A 19,154-nucleotide genomic window follows, 5' to 3' on the forward strand; every position below is an offset into this window, starting at 1 on the left:
TGTGCTCAGGAACCACGAGTCTGTCTGGTCACATTTTCCAGGGCAAATCTCTCCGACCTGGCTCTATCCCAGAATTCTTTCTGCCTCCCGGATGTCCCACCTTCTATTCTATCCTTTCCTATAGGCCATAATTTTTTTTAACTGAAAGGTGATATATGCATACAAATACCCAAGATACTCTCTCTACAGTCACTAGCATTCTTAAAGCCTTCGAAGAGCTAATTATTCCAATTCTACTTTTACTTCTAACGCACCAACAGCAGCACCAACATTCAGAGACCATCCAGGGGAGGACTATTGCTTTAAAGAACTTATGTGCACCTGCTTTTCCTTTCAGTTTATTCTGGTAATAATGCCACTCCAGCAGGGTGTTAGCATCAGGATGAAAAGGTGTTGTATGTAGAACAGGCTGTCCGGGAACTCATAGAGGTGCACCTGCTATGATTAAAAGCTTGCTCCACCAAACATGGCTCTGATGAACTGACTCAATTTAACAGCAGCAGAGTCAGTATTCTGTAGCCTTTGATTTATTACAATGAAAAACAGGCAAATCGGATACCAGGTTCAGATGGTAGGAGAAGAAAATGAGACAAAAAACTACAATCAGACTTTTGTAATTCTGGTATAAGTAGGTATGAATAGATTTAGAGAGCAGGGGGCTCAGAACAAAGAGACATATAACACACAAGCTCTCCTGCCTCACTACATAAGCCAGACAAAAGAACAATAGACCAGAAGGTAAGTGTCCCTAGCCTAAAATCAATTCCTTTGCATTCAAAAAAATCCCTTTCAGAGCTGAGTCAAAACTACCTAGAACAAAAATAAAGGCTTGTTGGGAATCTAGAATTTTCTAGTATTTTCACATAAGAGAAAAACTGACTTTCAAACGAAAGTGCAAATGTAGCTATCTTGTCCAGAAAGAACTAAAGAAAAATGCTAAATAAGTGCTTCTAATACTAGTAAGTAGTACACACATAAACCTGAAATTTCATTTGCAAAACAGACTGCCCAGTTGACTCAACTCAACGATACAGAATTATCCAAAACCCAGAAGTTAGTATGTTTACCTACATTAAGGGAGGAGAGTTATTTGAACAGAAGAGAAAGTATGAAGACACAGTATAGCAGAAAATTCCCCTTAATGAGCAATAAAAAGATATAGAAAATATCCAGAAACTCTCATCTATGTGAGATAACAGAGTCCTCAATTTAACATACTCTTCTCTGTATATTTCAACGTACACTAAAGTAGTAGTGTTCTAATTTCCCTATACCTGTGATAATAAAGGGTAGCCAATTAGAACAAATGAATAAATTTAATTGAGAAAAAACAAAATACTTTCCAAAGAATATATTGTTATCATTTCAGATACACACACAGACACACAGACACACACATACAGACACATACACACACACACACACACTCTCTCTCTCTTATGTATCAATTTTTTAAACAAACAAGAATACAGATCTTTAAGATCTGTTATACTTCTTACACCCAGGAGACAAAGAAGAAAACAGTATCAACATGCCTTCCAGAGCTCTGATGTCTGGGTGCCCTCAATACTGACATATTGCCTAAACGGAAAAAAGAGCATTCAAACTCAAACTAATTCTTCTCATTAAAAACATATTTAGTCAATTTTAAAAAATCACATTTAAGAATAATGTTAACATAATGTAGAATATATTATGGACTGTACACCACCTTAATAGATGAATTTCCATTTCTTCAGTTTTCTGATAGAATGTTAAATCATTTCTAACAATAGCATAGCATTATTTCCTATTCTACATTCTACCCTTCTTCCTTTAAGATTATAATTTTATAAGATAAATCTTATTATACAATTTAGTTATGTGTAGTTTCACCTATTTAGCTTTGATAAACTCCATTCTGCACAACTCTACAAATTTTATTTAATGAAACAATTACAATGGCTACTACTACCCAATGTTGTTGATAAGTAATAAAACACAAGAGGATTACAAGGAGTTAGATTAATTCTCACAACACTATAGGGAAAAATTACTATCACCCACAACTTTTATATTAGTAATATAAGTTCAACAGCTGGTGAGTGCCCAAATTGGAATTTATTTCCAGTCAGTCTGATTTCCAAGCTCTTAAATTATCATACTTGTTGTTATTGAAATCTCTTTGTAATAAAGTACCCACCACACCCATCAAAATAGAGCACACAAAACTAAAACAGTTCCACTTAGTGAGATTTAATGGGAGAACAAGACAAGGGAAAGGGGCGAGAGAAAGAAGAGAAAAGAATGAAGAGAAGAGAGAGCATGAGGGCAGAAGAAGTCTGCCTTTCATTTGGAATATGACATAACTACTCCCACGTGGAGTTGGGATTTGGACCAAAGGAATACTGGGAAAGTAGGGCTGTTTCCATGTCAACAGTTACCAAATAGTGTTGCTGCTCAAGGCAATTCCTGATACCAACAATACTGCTGTTATAATTTGACATATTTCAAAAAGTAGTTCACAAAAAAACAAAGTCTATATACACAGGGAATTGTTCTTTCATTATTAGCTGTTACTATTTGTGCCCCATGACAATTATATTTATGGAGATGAAAGTAAATATTATCTCATCAGGAAAATTACTGACTTACAATAACTAGAGATTGTTAATAAGGATTATTAGGATAAGACTACTTTATAATAACATTACTTCTAATAATCCCCCTGGTGTTCCAAAATATGATGGTACAGGTCCTAAAACTGCCACTCATTTCTACCTGTCTCAAGCTCTGGCCGAATCTTTCGTGCACTGTGACAGCCAATTCTGTGAAAAACTGACTCATAAAAGGCCAGTGAAAGAAGAACACAGACTGGAAACAATTAAAAAAAAGTCTATTCAGTCCCAAATCAAAGTACACCTGCCTGTTAAGACAGAGCAAGCAGTGAAGATCCAGGTAAATATATTTAAAATGCAAATCATACCAGCCCTCAACAAACACCGAGAAGTCAACAAAATGATCTAAGTATTAAAAAGAAAAAACAAAACAAACAAACAAAAAAACCCAAAAGCCCCAAACCACTCTTTCTCTTCAACAAGGAGGCCAAGTAGGAGATGCCAGCATGCAGATCTTCATGAAGACCCTAATGGGCAAGACTATTACTCTTGAGATTGAGCCCAGTGACACCATCAATAATGATCCAAGACAAGGAAGGCATCCCACCGACCAGCAGAGCTGATATTCGCTGGCAAACATTTGGAGGATGGCCACACCCTGTCCAACTACAACATCCAGAAAGAGTCTACCTTCTACCTGGTGCTGCGTCTGCACAGTGGCATCATCGAGTCATCCCTTTGTCACCTTGTCCAGAATTACAATTGTGACAAGATGATCTGCCACAAGTGCTACTCATGCCTGCACACAGTGTAGTCAACTGCTACAAGAAGTTCGGCCACTGCAACAACCTGAGCCCCAAAGAAGGTCAAATAAGGCTGGGGCCATACCTGGCCTGTGACCCTGTGACCAAATAAAATCCATTGACTTGGGCAAAGAAAAAGAGAGAGAGAGAGAGAGGGAGAGAGAGAATGACAAAGAAAAATATCAAGCTGGGCACAGGACTTAAACCCTAGCATTCAGAGACAGAGGGCAGGCACATCTCTGTAAGTCTGAAGGCAGCCTGGTCTACAAAGTGAGTTCCAGGACAGCCAGGGCTATACAGAAAACCCTGACTCAAAAACAAAACAAAATCCTGACAATTAGCTTTCCTGTGTAAAACCATTATGACTATTTAGCATATCCAACAAAAAATCATGTATTGGTGGCAAGAAAATACACTGTTAATGATGAATACTCTATGCTGGTACAGAACACCAGACAAACCCACATTTGGAAAACAGCTGTGTAAGAAATATAGTAAGACACACATTTAAACAACTAACATTATTGGATTTTGTACTAAAAACTGAGATCTTACGAGTAAACTGTAGTGGTTTGGCTTGATGCTGCTTGTATATTATTGTTCATATTGGTTCCTCAAGAGAGGTTGCTCCCACCCCACAAGCAGAGCATCATGTACTTAGGTGATGCTATGTGAACCTTCTCTCCACTTTAATAGGTCAATAAATGGTTAGAGCCTATGATTGGGTAGTGGATACGAAAGGTGGGACTGTAGGCTCAGGAGGGGGTGGCAGGTAGAAGGAGAAAAAGAATGAAGGAAGAGGAGTGAAGGAAGCCACTATGCACCAGAATCCTGTGGCTGGGAGAAACCAGAAGTAATAAGGAGTCTTAGAATTGGGAAATAAGTTAGTATTGTATTAGATATGCCCAATCTAGGCATATAACTTATTATTAAAATATTTGGATTGTGTGTCCTTTACATGGGCTATTAGGGTTGGAAATTTTAGTAACAAATTGACAAAGCCATGTCTGGTTTAGAACCAACGTAACCCGATACGGAAATCCACCCCCAACCACTGAATATTAACAACTAGGGCTTCACTCTAAAGCGGCTTCAGGGTGGAAATTAAGCATGAATCTAAAGGGTGTACAGAGAGCTAACTGAGATGCTCCCTGCCCAAGCCCCAAGCAAACCTAGGCAACCAGAGGTGACACAACAGCCCTGAGCTGGGACACAAGGTGGCGCCAATGCCACAACATAGTTGGGGTTTCCTGAATCTGAGAGAAAAAAAAAGGCAGGAAGTCAAGGTTGCCTGAGATGAGGCCTTCACAACTGAAAATTAGCAACTGAAAACACAGCAGGTATCTTTCCAAAGCTTTCTCACAGATAACAATGGGCTGATCTAGGGATCTCTCTCCCAAGTCAACCTTCCCATGCACACTTTGAATTTCCAACATCCCTCCACTTCTAAACAGGGCACAGGACACAGGTAGCAAGACCAGCTATCTCAACTGCTTACACTGCAGGCTGTGTAAGATCAATACACAGGCTGAAGGCTATACAGAACAGTCAAAAGACCTAAAGGGCTCAAAACACAAAAGCCAAGGGTCTTTGTACAGTCAGCCCCTCACTACTAGTGAAAGAACCTTAAAGGACCTTAATGTCCTAAATCAAACACCAGAAGGAAACAAAGATAAAAGAAACTTCAGACCAAATATAAGAATTAAAATAGTACCACTACACTCTTTTCCTCCTTCGCTTTTTCCTACATAAGGTGCGATAGAGAATTGAGGAGTTTCTTAAGTAGTGAATATAAAAAGCAGTGATTTTGTTTTTAACATTCTTAGCTTCTCAGAGTATGTATGACCAAAGTCTAAGAAATTAAATTTGCCAAGGTATGTTGAAGAAAATTTTTGCATTTTCAACAGGCTAACACTAAAAGCTGTACCAGAATCCACTCTGACGTAACACTTTACCAGCAAAACTTGTAATTATAAACAGTGTGATCTGCTCTCGTTAAGCAAATATATTGATTTATTAGTACTTAACTTTAACTCAACGAAAAGATAAAATAGTTAGATTCAGTCATCACAGAGACAACAACAGTACAATTAATACAGTAATGAAAATGTAACTCTACCTTATGTCTATATAACAAGGAACTATAATAAGGACTAAAGAGGGCTAATATTGCACATACCTTAAGAGGCATGGATCTGGGCAGGAGAGAGAGCTCAGTGGATAAGAGGTCCTGAGTTCAATTCCCAACAACCACACGGTGGCTCACAACCATCTGTAATGGGATCTGATGCCCTATCCTGATGTGTCTGAAGACAGCTACAGTGTACTCATGTTAATTGATTAATTAACTAATTAATTAATTAATTAGCCATGGACCCAGAGAAACAAGGTGAAATCATCTAAACCAGTATGAAGACAACCAGGCAATCAAGCACAGTGATATATGAAGAGATCTCAAATGACAAATATGTATCTGTCAACTGCACGGGTTAAAAAAAATGACACTGACATACATATTGACAGCAATTTGCTGTCAATTGTGGGCAAACATACACAACTATGACCATCAAGAAGACTCAAAATTAAGAAAAATTTGGGTAGTAACACTCAATAAAGAAAGACAAGTGCTAAAATGATCAGAAAGGAATAAATCTAGATTGGGTAAATGAAAGCTCAGAAAGAAAGTATTTGGAATAAAAAAAAAGAAAATAAAAATAAATTAATAAATAAATAATTGGTGGCCAGAAACTAATGGAACAATCTCACTGGGCAAAAAAAAGTAGGTGAGTAGGTGTCTTACAGTTTTATTGCTGTGAAGAGACACTGTTACTGAGTCAACTTTGATAAGGAAAACTGACATTGGCTGGCTTACACTCTCAGAAGTTTAGTCCATTATGACCATGGCGGGAAGCACAGCAGCATTTAGGGAGGCATCGTGCTGGATAAGGAGCTGAGAGTTCTACATCTTCATCTGAAGGCAGGAGCAGGAGACTGTGTCGACACTGGTCATAGCTTGAATATAAAGACTTCACAGCCCACTTTCCCATTGACCCACTTCCTCCAACATGGCCACACATACTCCAACAAGGCCCCACCTCCTAATAGTGCCACTCCTTATACGACAAGCATTCAAGCATATGAGCCTATGGTGGTCATTCCTATTCAAATCACCACAGCAGATAAGTCTTCAGACAGGGAGTTCATAGCTAAAACTATATAAAAATTAAAATTTCCAGATATCTTCACCAACCCACAGGGCAAACTACTCATTCATTCCAGAGACTAGACCCAGATAGAGCTGGTAGAAGAGGCAACCAACACAAAGGAGTAACTCGGTGATACCCTTTCTAGACTGACAATTATGGCCCTTTCCTGACCTTCTTTTACAAATCTAAAAATATTCTCTGCTATGAATGTACCCTTTCACAAGCAAGAAAAACAGATCTTTCTCTAGGAAAACACAAGCATGCACCCCAAAGGACCTCAGGGCCAACCCTAATCCTGAGTTCCTGCATGAAGACCCTGAGAGATGTAGTGAAGCCTGGGATACTTGTACAGACTCCAAGGTGTTGGAAGCGCCAAAGCTGTGATTTCTGCCAGGGAGAGTTGCTTACATGGGATAGAACCAGCCTGGAAGAGATATATTTTATAAGCAGAAAGATGGAGGGATGGTGCCATCTAAGCCTCTGATATCAGATATTAAGCTAGAGCACTGGATCTCAACCTTCCTAATGCTGTGACCCTTCAATAAAATTCCTTGTGTTGTGGTGAACCCCAACCATAAAATTATATTTGTTGCTACTTCATAACTGTAATTTTGCTACTGTCATGAATCATAATGTAAACATATGTTTACAGATGGACTTAGGGAGCCACTGTAAATGGGCCATGACCCACAGGTGGGAAGTCTGACCTAGGGGACTTGATGTTTACATGCTGCCTTACCAGTCTTGCTTGGTCCAGCATTTTCTGACTATGCCCCCATTCCTCCTTTTAGGAAATAGTAATATATATCTTTTCCATTGTATGTTGAAATTAATTCACTTTTCAAATTCACAGGGTTTTATCGAGACTGTGGGAGACCATGGGGACTTCTGAAGTAGGATTAAAAATACTTTGTATTATAACAATGGCCTTTGGAGCCTGGGAGGGAAATGTGGTGGTTTGAATGAGAATATCTCCCATAGGCTCAAATGTCTGAACCCTGGTGGTGACTTTACAGGCTATACCTTGCTAGGGGCTAGCTCTGAGGCTAGTATATATTGACTAGCCCCAATTCCTGTTCACTCTCTCTGCTTCATATTTGGGGTTTAACATGTGATCTCTCAGCGCCCTGCCATGATGGTCTCATGGAAGCCCAACCAAAATAAACTCTTCCATAAACTGACTTGGTCATGGTATTTCATTATAGCAACAGAAAAGCAAATAAGTCAGGCTATAAGTAATTGAAGATTAAAACAATTTTTTCTTAATCTTAAAAAGTTCATGATAATTGGGCACAAAACCAGTAAAAAGCACTCAACATCTCTAACCATTAATACAGATAGCAATTCCCCTAAATATTGCAGGGTCCCATCCTCCTGCTTACCAGAACAAGCAGATTCCTCCAGCTTCTGGAACAAGGCAGCCAGGTGCTCATCCTACAACCAAGAAAAGACATTACAATAAACAGCAGGTACAGCTCCCTGCCACAAAAATAACTTTAAAATACCAATACACTTACAAATACAATTTCATGTATTTTACACTGTTTTGATTAGTTTGCTTCTTTTTCTCCATCTTTATTAACTTGGGTATTTCTTATTACATTTCAATTGTTATTCCCTTTCCCAGTTTCCAGGACAAAATCCCCCTAACCCCTCCCCCTCACTTTCATTATGGGTGTTTCCCTCCCCATCCTCCCCCCATTACGACCCTCCCCCCAACAATCACATTCACTGGGGATTCAGCCTTGTCAGGACCAAGGGCTTCCCCTTCCACTGGTGCTACCTATGCAGTTGGAGCACAAGGTCAGTCCATGTATACTCTTTGGGTACTGGCTTAGTCCCTGGAAGCTCTGGTTGGTTGGCATTGTTGTTCATATGGGATCTCAAGCCCCTTCAAGCTTTTTAAGTCTTTTCTAAGATTCCTTCAATGGGGATTCCATTCTCAGTTCAGTGGTTTGCTGCTGGCATTCGCCTATGTATTTGCTGTATTCTGGGTTTGTCTCTCAGCAGAGATCTACATTCGGTTCCTGTCAGCTTGCACTTCTTTGCTTCATCCATCTTATCTAGTTTGGTGGCTGTATATGTATGGGCCACATGTGGGGCAGGCTTTGAATGGGTGTTCCTTCTGCCTCTGTTCTAAATTTTGCCTCCCTATTCCCTCCCAAGGGTATTCTTATTCCCCTTTTAAGAAGGAATGATGCATTCGTATTTTGGTCATCCTTCTTGGGTTTCTTGTGTTCTGTGCATCTAGGGTAATTCAAGCATTTGGGCTAATGTCCACTTATCAATGAGTGCCTACCATGTGTGTTTTTCTGTGATTGGCTTACCTCACTCAGGATGATATTTTCCAGTTCCATCCATTTGCCTATGAATTTCATAAAGTCATTGTTTTTGATAGCTGAGTAATATTCCATTGTGTAGATGTACCACTTTTTTTGTATCCATTCCTCTGTTGAAGGGCATCTGGGTTCTTTCCAGCTTCTGGCTATTATAAATAAGGCTGCTTTGAACAGAGTGGAGCAAGTGTCTTTGTTATATATTAGGGTATCTTTTGGGTATCTGCCTAAGAGAGGTAGAGCTGGGTCCACAGGTAGTTCAATGTCTAATTTTATGAGGAGGAACCTCCAGACTGATTTCCAGAATGGTTGTACCAGTCTGCAATCCCACCGACATTGGAGGAGTGTTCCTCTTTCTCCACATTCTCGCCAGCATCTGAGTCACCTGAGTTTTTGATCTTAGCCAGTCACTGGTGTGAGGTGGAATCTCAGGGTTGTTTTGATTTCATTTCCCTTATGACTAAAGATGTTGAACATTTCTTTAGGTGTTTCTCAGTCATTCGGCATTCCTCAGTTGTGAATTCTTTGTTTACGTCTGAGCCCTATTTTTTAATACCGTTATTTGTCTCCCTGCAGTCTAATTTCATGAGTTCTTTGTATATTTTGGATATAAGCCCTCTATTGGTTGTAGGATTAGTAAAGATCTTTTCCCAATCTGTTGGTTGCCATTTTGTCCTTACAACTGTGTTCTTTGCCTTATAGAAGCTTTGCAGATTTATGAGATCCCATTTGTTGATTCTTGATCTTAGAGCATAAGCTATTGGTATTTTCTTCAGGAAATTTTCTCCAGTGCCTATGTGTTCGAGGTTTTTCCCCACTTCTTCTTCTATAAGTTGGAGTGTATCTGGTTTGATGCGGCGGCCCTTGATGCACTTGGACTTAAGCTTTGTACAGGTTGATAAGAATGGACAGATCTGCATTCTTCTACATGCTTACCTCCATTTGAACCAGCACCATTTTCTGAAAATGCTATCTTTTTTCCTTGGCTCCTTTGTCAAAACATAAGTGACCATAGCTGTGTGGGTTCATTTCTGGGTCTTCAATTCTATTCCACTGGTCTATCTGTCTGTCTCTACACCAATACCATACAGTTTTTATCACTATTGCTCTGTAACACTGCTTGAGTTCAGGGATAGTGATTTCCCCGGAAGTCTTTTTATTGTTGAGGATAGTTTTAGCTACCCTGGGCTTTTTTGTTATTCCGGACGAATTTGCAAGTTGTTCTGTCTAACTCTATGAAGAATTGGCTTGGAATTTTGATGGGGATTGCATTGAATCTGAAGCAGTCATTAAAAGTCTCCCAACCAAAAAGAGCCCAGGTCCAGATTGGTTCAGTGCAGAATTCTATCAGACCTTCATAGAAGACCTCATACCAATACTCTCTAAACTATTCCATGAAATTGAAATAGGTGGAGCACTACCGAATTCCTTCTATGAAGCCATAATTACTCTTATTCCTAAACCATACAAAGACCCAACAAAGAAAGAGAACTTCAGACCAATTTCCCTTATGAATATCAACAGAAAATACTCAATAAAATTCTTGCAAACCGAATCCAGGAGCATAACAAAACAATCACCCATCATCATCAAGTAGGCTTCATCCCAGGGATGCAGGGATGGTTTAACACACAGAAAACCATCAACGTAATCCACTATATAAACAAACTGAAAGATAAAAACCACATGATCATTTCAGTAGAGGCTGAGAAAGTCTTTGACAAAATACAACACCCCTTCGTGATAAAGTTCCTGGAAAGAACAGAAATTCAAGGCCCATACCTAAAGATAGTAAAAGCAAACCAGTAGCTAGTATTAAACTAAATGGAGAGCAACTTGAAGCAATCCCACTAAAATCGGGGACTAGACAAGGCTGCCCACTCTCTCTCTACCTATTCAATATAGTTCTTCAGAGTTCAATATAGTTCCAGAGCAATCAGACAACAAAAGGAGATCAAAGGGATACAGATTGGAAAGGAAGAAGTCAAAATATCATGATTTGCAGACAATATGATTGTATACTTAAGTGATCCCAAAAGTTCCACTAGAGAACTGCAAAAGCCACTCAGGCCTGGTATACAAATTGAGTTTCACAAGGTGAAAGCAACGTGTTCCCTTGATTCAGCACAATTTCTGTGTCCACCTCCTCCACAAAATATGACCAGAGTCTCTAGAAGTGTAGGGACAGACACCAAAAGCACGCAGGATGCTGTTAAGAGGTACAAGTCGCCCCCACCCTAATTTCCCTTTGTCTCTCTACTAACCCTCCGAGTTCCTGATGAAAGTGGCCAGAGAGTCTCCTGGGAAGCTCTCCAGATGCTTTTGCTGCAGGTGTCCTCAAGGTCAATTTTCAAAATGACTGCTTTTTCCAAGGTTTTTCCCAAGGTACACTACTGGGGACAGCTGTTATCACTAATACATGGCTAGGATTTTAACATCCTAGTGTTTTCATACCAGCCCTAAGAAGGTCCTATCCCTCATCTTCAATTCAGAGTTGGTTCAGTTCCAGAAAATCTTAGACCCTACCCCTAGGCCCAGAGCAGCCAGGTCTCCCTGTTCCTACCCTGACGCCATACCTCAGGCAGCCAGGTAGAGACAAAGTCGCTCATGCCCAGAGCGACCCCCAGGCACCAGGGTGGGGTGCCCCGGTGCCCCAGCCCTCACTCACCTTACCTGTCTGGACCAGGATGGCCAAGGAGAAAACGAGGTAAAGTAGGAGAGCAGTGAGCCTAGCCACCATGGCTGGGAGCAAGTGCAGGGCCCCAGAGGAGGACAGCTATCCAAGGAGGGCCTGAGAGATGGTTGGGGAGGAGGGGCCGGAGAGGAGGAGCCTATCACAGCTGCAGGACCCCACCAACAGCCAGAACAACTTGAACAGCTTGGCAGCAGTCTGGGGGTGGGACATGGGGGAGAGGGCAGAGGCGGGGCTAACAGACACCCTTGGGTCACCTGATCCAGATTGGGTGGTGTGTCTACTTGTTGCCCACAGAACCCTCCCCATCCTGCATTGCTATGGGAATGTCAGAAGCGGCCTGCAAGTATCAGAAGCCAGGGGTGAGAAACAGCAGTGGAGATGGTGCTCAGAAATGGCCACCTGTGAGACCACCACACCCTGGCCCAGAGCTTGAGACCTTGGGCCACACCTTCCTCCTCTACTTCAGTTCTCCCAGCTGTGAGGACCCCAGCACCTCAGCAGTGCTTGCTACTCCAGGTTGAAAGCTGCAACAAAATCCCTGCCCCAGACTAAAAGAACTGGTCTGTTTGTGTAGCTGCCTGGAACCAGGTAGAAGCTGAGGATCAGGGCAGGCAACAGGGAGGGTGAGCTCAGTCCAGAGTAAAAGCTGTAGGGAACAGTTCCCAAAGCTTGAGTTAGGGATGGCCTTAGTGAAGGGAAAGTTCACAGCTGCTCAGTCTACTGAGACTAACAAGTGCGCTGCAGTCTTTCCCCATGAATCTCTCTCTCTGCAAATGGAGTCCTACTTCCTGGCGGTGAGAATGCAGATACTCTCTGCTGTGACAACCAAAAACCTACTGCAGCCTGGAATTGAAAGCTCCCAATATGAGCAGGGCTGCAGCCAGCTCTCAGGACAAAGAAACACTGCTCAGGGTGGCAGCATGGAACCTGTCTATACCATCATGCTGCATAAGCTGCCCTGGGGCCACTTCAGAGCACCTCTCCTATTCCTATTCCTATGGGGCAGATACAACACATATACATATGCACAGGCAGGCAGGCAGGCAGGCAGGCACAGACACACACACAAACACACACACACACACACACACACACACACACACACACACACACACACACACACACACCCTAATGAAAACAACACTAAAAAGAAGAGAAATTTTCTGAGCCTTTAACAAAATCCTAATTCCCTGACTCAGCAAACCAAATCCTATATGCTTAAAGGGGAAGTTAAAACTTCCTCAGAAGGGTGCTCTCTGTTCAGAAAATAAGGTTCAAACAGCATCTGTCTTCAAACTACACAACAGAGCTGTGGGGGAAATCAAGTCCATCCACTACCAGAAGCTGTGCATTTCCTACCTTGAGCTGGTATTAGAAGGTCTCAGCCCCATGTCAACAGCTGCCCAGAGTAAGCCCACAGCTGCTGGATAAACCTCTGGGACAGCAGTGTTTCCTCTGAACATAAATAATAACAATTACATGTTTCTATGCTTCACACAGCTCACCAAACATTCTTTCTTAAGGGCTAGGCTTTCCCAAACATGAACTTGTACACATGAACACACATAAATATTTTTTTACATAAAATTTAAAAGTATTTTTCTCCTCTAAGACTTAAAAGCTTCCAGTTGGAAAATCTCCCCCTGAATGTCTTTTTCATAAACATTCTAGCATTTAGATGTCAGCACTGACTACATTTGGCAGCTGATTAAACACCACAGATCATGTCCCTCCTGGGTTATGCTGTTACCCTCAGTTCCCAGTGACTGGTTCCATTTCAGGCCTTTCTTAAACAACCACGCACAACCTTTGACACTGTGACACATTATCATCTACGAAGTTCACGCTTCAAGAACCATGACCGATTGCAAAAGAAAACTCTCTGAAGGTTTTAGATCAGTTTACAGTTTTGTGCTGGGCCATAGCCCGCTCCTCAGGTTTCAGACAACTGTACATACACCCACTTTCCAACAACTGTGTGCTCTTCCTGGGCCAGGAAAATACAACCCCCAACAAAAGGCCACTCAAAAGCACATCTGTAACACAAAATCCCTTTGAGGAAACTTTTGATTCGTACCTTTAAATCTCTCTAGATAGAAAGAACTCACACTGAATATTTTAGGAGATTGTTAGAAGAATTTGAAAGTTCTAACGTTTAAAAGAAATCCATGCCTTTGGCTTTAACAAAAACAAATACTCATCAAACTTCATCAAGCAGAAAAGGAGACAGGAGGCAAAAGCTTTTTAATGAGACTTTCTGTTTTCAGTTTCTCTGTTTTCCAGCCCAGCTGTTCACTCCCCCACCCCCATCCTCCAGTTTGCTATGTTTTAAATCCTCTAAAGATTAATAATGATGCTCTTAACTGTCTTCTGAGGAACAGACTAATGCAGGCACTCAAAACATAACATATACTAACAACAAATCCTGGCAATACGTTTGTAAATGAAAATCAGAGACCTGAGGGTGAAATAAGTTGCCTTAGCATGGACAAGCTTCAAACTTGACAACAACGGTCCTACCCTAACTATTACTCTATACTCTGTTAAACACAAAGTGTTTTCTTCCCTCCTGAACTATTTCTCTAAACAACTCCTGAACCTGCAGAAAATGTCCCAGCAGAACAGAAGGTCCTCTTTGCTAGGTTAATGTTTTGGTCAATAAACGGACAGAAAAACTGTGAAGTTGAAGTGCTGTGGAGAGAGGTGTGACCACTGACATGTCCTCCTGGCAGAGATCATTGAGCAGGGAGAGCGGGAGATAGGTGTGGGGGAGGATGAATCTAGGACCAGTTTCCCAGTCCATCAGGGTGGATGAAAAGTTGTTCCCTCTGGGCATTCCCCTGCCTTCTTCCTGCTACCTTTAGTGCTAGTGAGTCACAGAACCAGGTTAAGGTGGTTCAGGGGAGGTGAAGGCCACAGCAATGGGGACAAGAACCAGAACTAATAGCAGACACAGGTGTCTATACCATGTTCTCTCCCTAAGGCTCTTCAGCATGTTTCCCTAAGCCTGCACAGCTAACTACCACAGACAAAGCTAAATGGCTGTACCCTCCATCCTGCAATGCCTATGAAGCCTCGACATGGCTCACCTTCTCTGAACTTGCAAACCAAAATTTTTATTACACTTGGGAGGAGAGCTGGCTGTATAATCCAGGCTGGCCTAGAATTCTCTATATGGCCCAGGCTACTCTTGAACCTACACAATCTTTCTGTCTCAGCCTGCCCTTGCCTGCCCTAGCCTGCCCCAGCCTGTTCCAGCCTGCCCGGTACAGGGATGGGCCCAGGTGAATGACCATATCTAGTTTGTCAACTCTGCTATATTTTCTTTAAACAAAACCTCAAATGCCCAGTTTTTCAATGCACTTGCCTTGAGCTTTAGAACTCACGTGGTCATCCAGTCCTACCACATACCTCCCTCCACTCAGGGGTGGCATGTACCAGAATCGGGGTAATTAGGAAGGATTTCACCTTCCAAAGGAGTGACAGGAACATCTGGCTGTGAAAGCACTGGCCATGCCTCTGGATAGAACCTGGTGTTTCTGTTCCCAAGAGAGTTAGGAAAGCCTGCATCTGCCTGTGGAGGAGCTGGGGTTCTGGTGCCCATTGGATCCAAAACCAATGCTGGGTCCTTGAAATCCACGACCTCTACCTCTCCCACAGGTGGCCCCTGTTTGATTTGACAGACTGAAGAAGCCAATTCTGTTTCCCGGTAGGATGCCCAGTTACCAGGTGCTGGGTGTGGCAAAGGAGAAGCATGATCAGAATCTGGAGACGTGGTGCCAACATCCACAAAGCTCGAATTATCCTTTGATTTGAAAGACACATCAATACATCGATTCTGCTGTGGTCTTCCAGGGCCTTCCCCGGTTCAATTGGTGGGTATTCTACATCCTCTCCATTCTCCTTGTGATAACTGCAACTGTCCTCAGTACAGATCTCCAGGGCTGCAGCATGGTTGAAGGAGTGCTCCAGCGCTGAGGAGCAGGCTGTGGAATGGTCACCTCTGACCGTGACTGGCCAGACATTGTCGAGGGCCAGCCTGCTGCTGATGTGAAAAGCCCACGCCCCAAGAATCCCAGGGTTGCTTAGTCTAAGAACAGAGGAAAGAGTGGATTGTAACCAGTCCATTCATCCTCCTTCAGAATTCATATTGAAATCAAAAGACTTTAACGATCAAAGTCAAACTTTCCATGCTATGTCAAACAGAAGCAAAGCTTCTAAGTAACTGAGATAAATACCGTACAGGAACTTTGTTATAAGCTGCCTTTTGTCTGGCATTGTGTATGGAACACTAAGCCATCAGGTTACATGTCTGCTCCAGAAGCCCAAATCAAATATTCTGTCAAAAACCTGGCTGTCTTGAGAGCAAACATGGAATGCAAGAATATTTTATGCTTTCTCGACGTGAATGAAAACTTAAATCAGACTCAAGCTTACTTAAGCTTAAAATTCCTAAAACACTTAAATAGTACTGATTTCTACAAGCCGAGCCTACACCAGTGCTTATCAGTCTTCACTGTGCTCTGCAAGATAGGGGTGGTAGCTGTGCTAGTTCTTAGTGAGGAAAAAGTTGGTTTTGAGAGGTTAGCTAATCTTCAGATCATACAGCCAAAAGTTGGCAAAGCCACGGCAAGAATTTCATGGTAACATGAAACTTTGTCTTCCAAACATCGCTGTGTACTCTGATTCACATGGCCTAATTTATTAATGACAGAGGATGATAGATCTATCAGTACTTTTTAATGACCAAGTCTAAAACAATTTTTGAGCAAAAGTTCAACATAGGTAAGATACAAATGTATTAATCAAAATGAGGCTCAGTATTTGGGAACAGATCTTCATTTTCTCTGTAGAGTAGACCATGAAACCCTGTTAGTTCCCAAGAATCTCTTTTCTTAGAGGAGTCTCACCAGATAGTCCCAGCTATCCTGAAACTTAAGATCTTCTGCTGGGATGTGGCACTACTCTTGCCAGCTCAGTCACCTACTATCTCAGTGTCAATGGTGCGCTTGCTGTGAAGAGGACAGCCATGTGTAAGATGACTCCTAACCCTAAGAAAAAGCTCGGGTTAGGAAGGCTCTGGAAGGATGAAGGAACGCCCATTCAGAGCCTTCCCCACATGTGGCCCATATATACACACCCACCGAACTAGATAAGATGGATGAAACAAAGAAGTGCAGGCTGACAGGAACTGGATGTAGATCTCTCCTGAGTGACACAGCCAGAATATGGCAAATGCATAGGTGAAGGCCAGCAGCAAACCACTGAACTGAGAATGGGACCACCCCATTGAAGGAATCAGAGAAAGGACTGAAAGAGCTTGAAGGGGCTTGAAACCCCATATGAACAACAATGCCAACCAACCAGAGCTTCAGGTGACTAAGTCACTACTCAAAGACTGGCCCTGGGCTCCAACCGCATAGGCAACAATGAATAGCCTAGTAAGGGCACCAGTGGAAGGGGAAGCCCTTCATCCTGCCAAGACTGTACCTTCAGTGATCGTTATTGTTGTGGGGAGGGTGGTAATGGGGGGAGGATGGGGAGGGGAACACACATATAGAGTGGGAGGGGAAAGGTGTTAGGGGGATGTTGGCCTAGAAACCAGGAAAGGGAATAACAATTGAAATGTAAATAAAAAATACCCAATTTAATAAAGATGGAGAAAAAAATGACTCTGGAAAATGGGACCTATCCAATGATATCAATCCTGTGTTTGCACGAAATACCAAAGCTCAAATTATTCCAGACTATGTAATTTCCTCAAAAGTCAACAATCAAGAATAAGAGGGAATGGCTAAAAAGAGGTATTAAGATTCACTGAATCATATAACGAGATCTTTGTTCACTGGGGCAAGTATTCATCATTCTAGTCTAGGTTTCTACTGCAATAATGAAGAGAGTTGAGGTTTTCTTCAGTTCTCTACCTCTCTTTCATTCTGTGCACTGTCCACTAGCCACTACCTGTACCCAAGTGTATTCATGATACTCTGCTGTACTGGCTGGATTCTGCTACCCTGATGCAGACCTGAGAAGAGATTGCCTCAATCACACAGGCCTGAAGGCAAGTCTGGGGGAGGGGCGTCTTCTTGGTTAATGATTGGTGGGAGGAAGAGCAGTTCACTATGGGTGATACCACCCTAGGGTACCATCTCTGGTTGTGTAAGAAATCAGGCTGAGTAAGACAGAGGAACCAACCAATAATAATGTTCCTCCATGGCTTCTGCTCCAGTTCCTGCCTCCTTCTAGGTTCCTGTCTTGCTTTAGTTCCTGCCTTGGCTCCCCTAATGCACTGTGTGACCCAGGACAGTAAACCAAATAAACCCTCTCCTCCCCAATCAGGTCAGTGTTCGTCCCTTCTGTGATTTGTTATATTCAATTGCTAAGGTTTCTTTTCATTTTTTGAGACACAGTCTCATGTAGCTGATGATAACCTTGAGCTTCTATTCCTCCTGCCTGCACCTCCCAAACACTGGGATACCAGGTATGATACTAAACCCTGTTTGTGTGCCACCAAGGTCAAAACTCTGGGCTTTGTGTCCTCAAGGCAATGTTCTACCAGCAGAGCTTCAACTCTTGCCCTCAGTTGGTGCATATAGAAATTAGGGTTGCAAATAAAACACACCACAGAAGACAAAACTCCAGGCTGAAAAAATGACTTAGCAGGGAAAGCCACTTACCTACAAGAGCTTAGAGCTATACCCAGAATCCACGTGGTGGGGGAGAGCACAAACTCTGACAAACTGGATTCCGACCCAGACACCTCCCCACCAGCTGGCTCCAACCCCCAACTCCCACACAGTAATGTAATTTTAAAAACTGAAACCAATCAGTAAGAAGAGACCCTGGAACCCCAGCCCATCCCACAGCAGGGTATTGCAGCTGGGAAACCTCTTGAGTTTGGAAGTGGACAGCTTCAAAGCTTCAAAGAGTAAGAAAATACAAAACATGGAAGAGTGGAGCAAAATAAATGCCTTCTAATGAGACATAAATCAATATCCTGGCATTTGCCACATCGCCTGGTGGGAATCTAAACAGTTAATTTACCCTCCACACTGAGGTCGTTTATGAATGCTCACAGATTGAATTTGTCTCCTAGAAAGAAAAACTGTATCACAAAACAGAACAGACATGCTGGCCTGCCTGTGACTAATCCCTTCCCAGGAACTACTCTCTTCCCTACCTGAATATGCATATGTTTCAGAAGAGGCCTGCAAACATGAATAATGTATGACCTCTGTTGGAGGAAGAGATTCCAGGACTAGGAAAATGTTCTCCTTGGAGGGGCACAGCAATGCATCCAGAGGGAGCTAGGACCATGATCCTGAGCTACTTTAGTTTACAAATGTTGTCCTCTGGGCATGTGTGATGCAATGTTTCAACCCTTAAGACAACGATACTGACAGGAAAAAAAGCCTAAGAGACAGTGTTAAGTATGGAAACACTGAATGGGAGGCAAAGCCCACGCTGAAAGGGGAGGTAGCAGAGTTGTCACTCAGAGTAGTGGTAGGATAATTCTG

The 19,154-nt window shown here is 42.2% G+C and overlaps 1 pseudogene; it reads left to right on the forward strand.

Moving 5' to 3' along the window:
• Window positions 1-19,154, forward strand: part of LOC148005534 (polyubiquitin-C-like) — a 1,830,776-nt pseudogene that overhangs the window by 789,036 nt on the left and 1,022,586 nt on the right.

Source organism: Rattus norvegicus, chromosome 5 (assembly GCF_021556685.1).
Source record: "Rattus norvegicus strain SHRSP/BbbUtx chromosome 5, alternate assembly SHRSP_T2T, whole genome shotgun sequence".
Taxonomy (NCBI): Eukaryota; Metazoa; Chordata; class Mammalia; order Rodentia; family Muridae; genus Rattus; species Rattus norvegicus.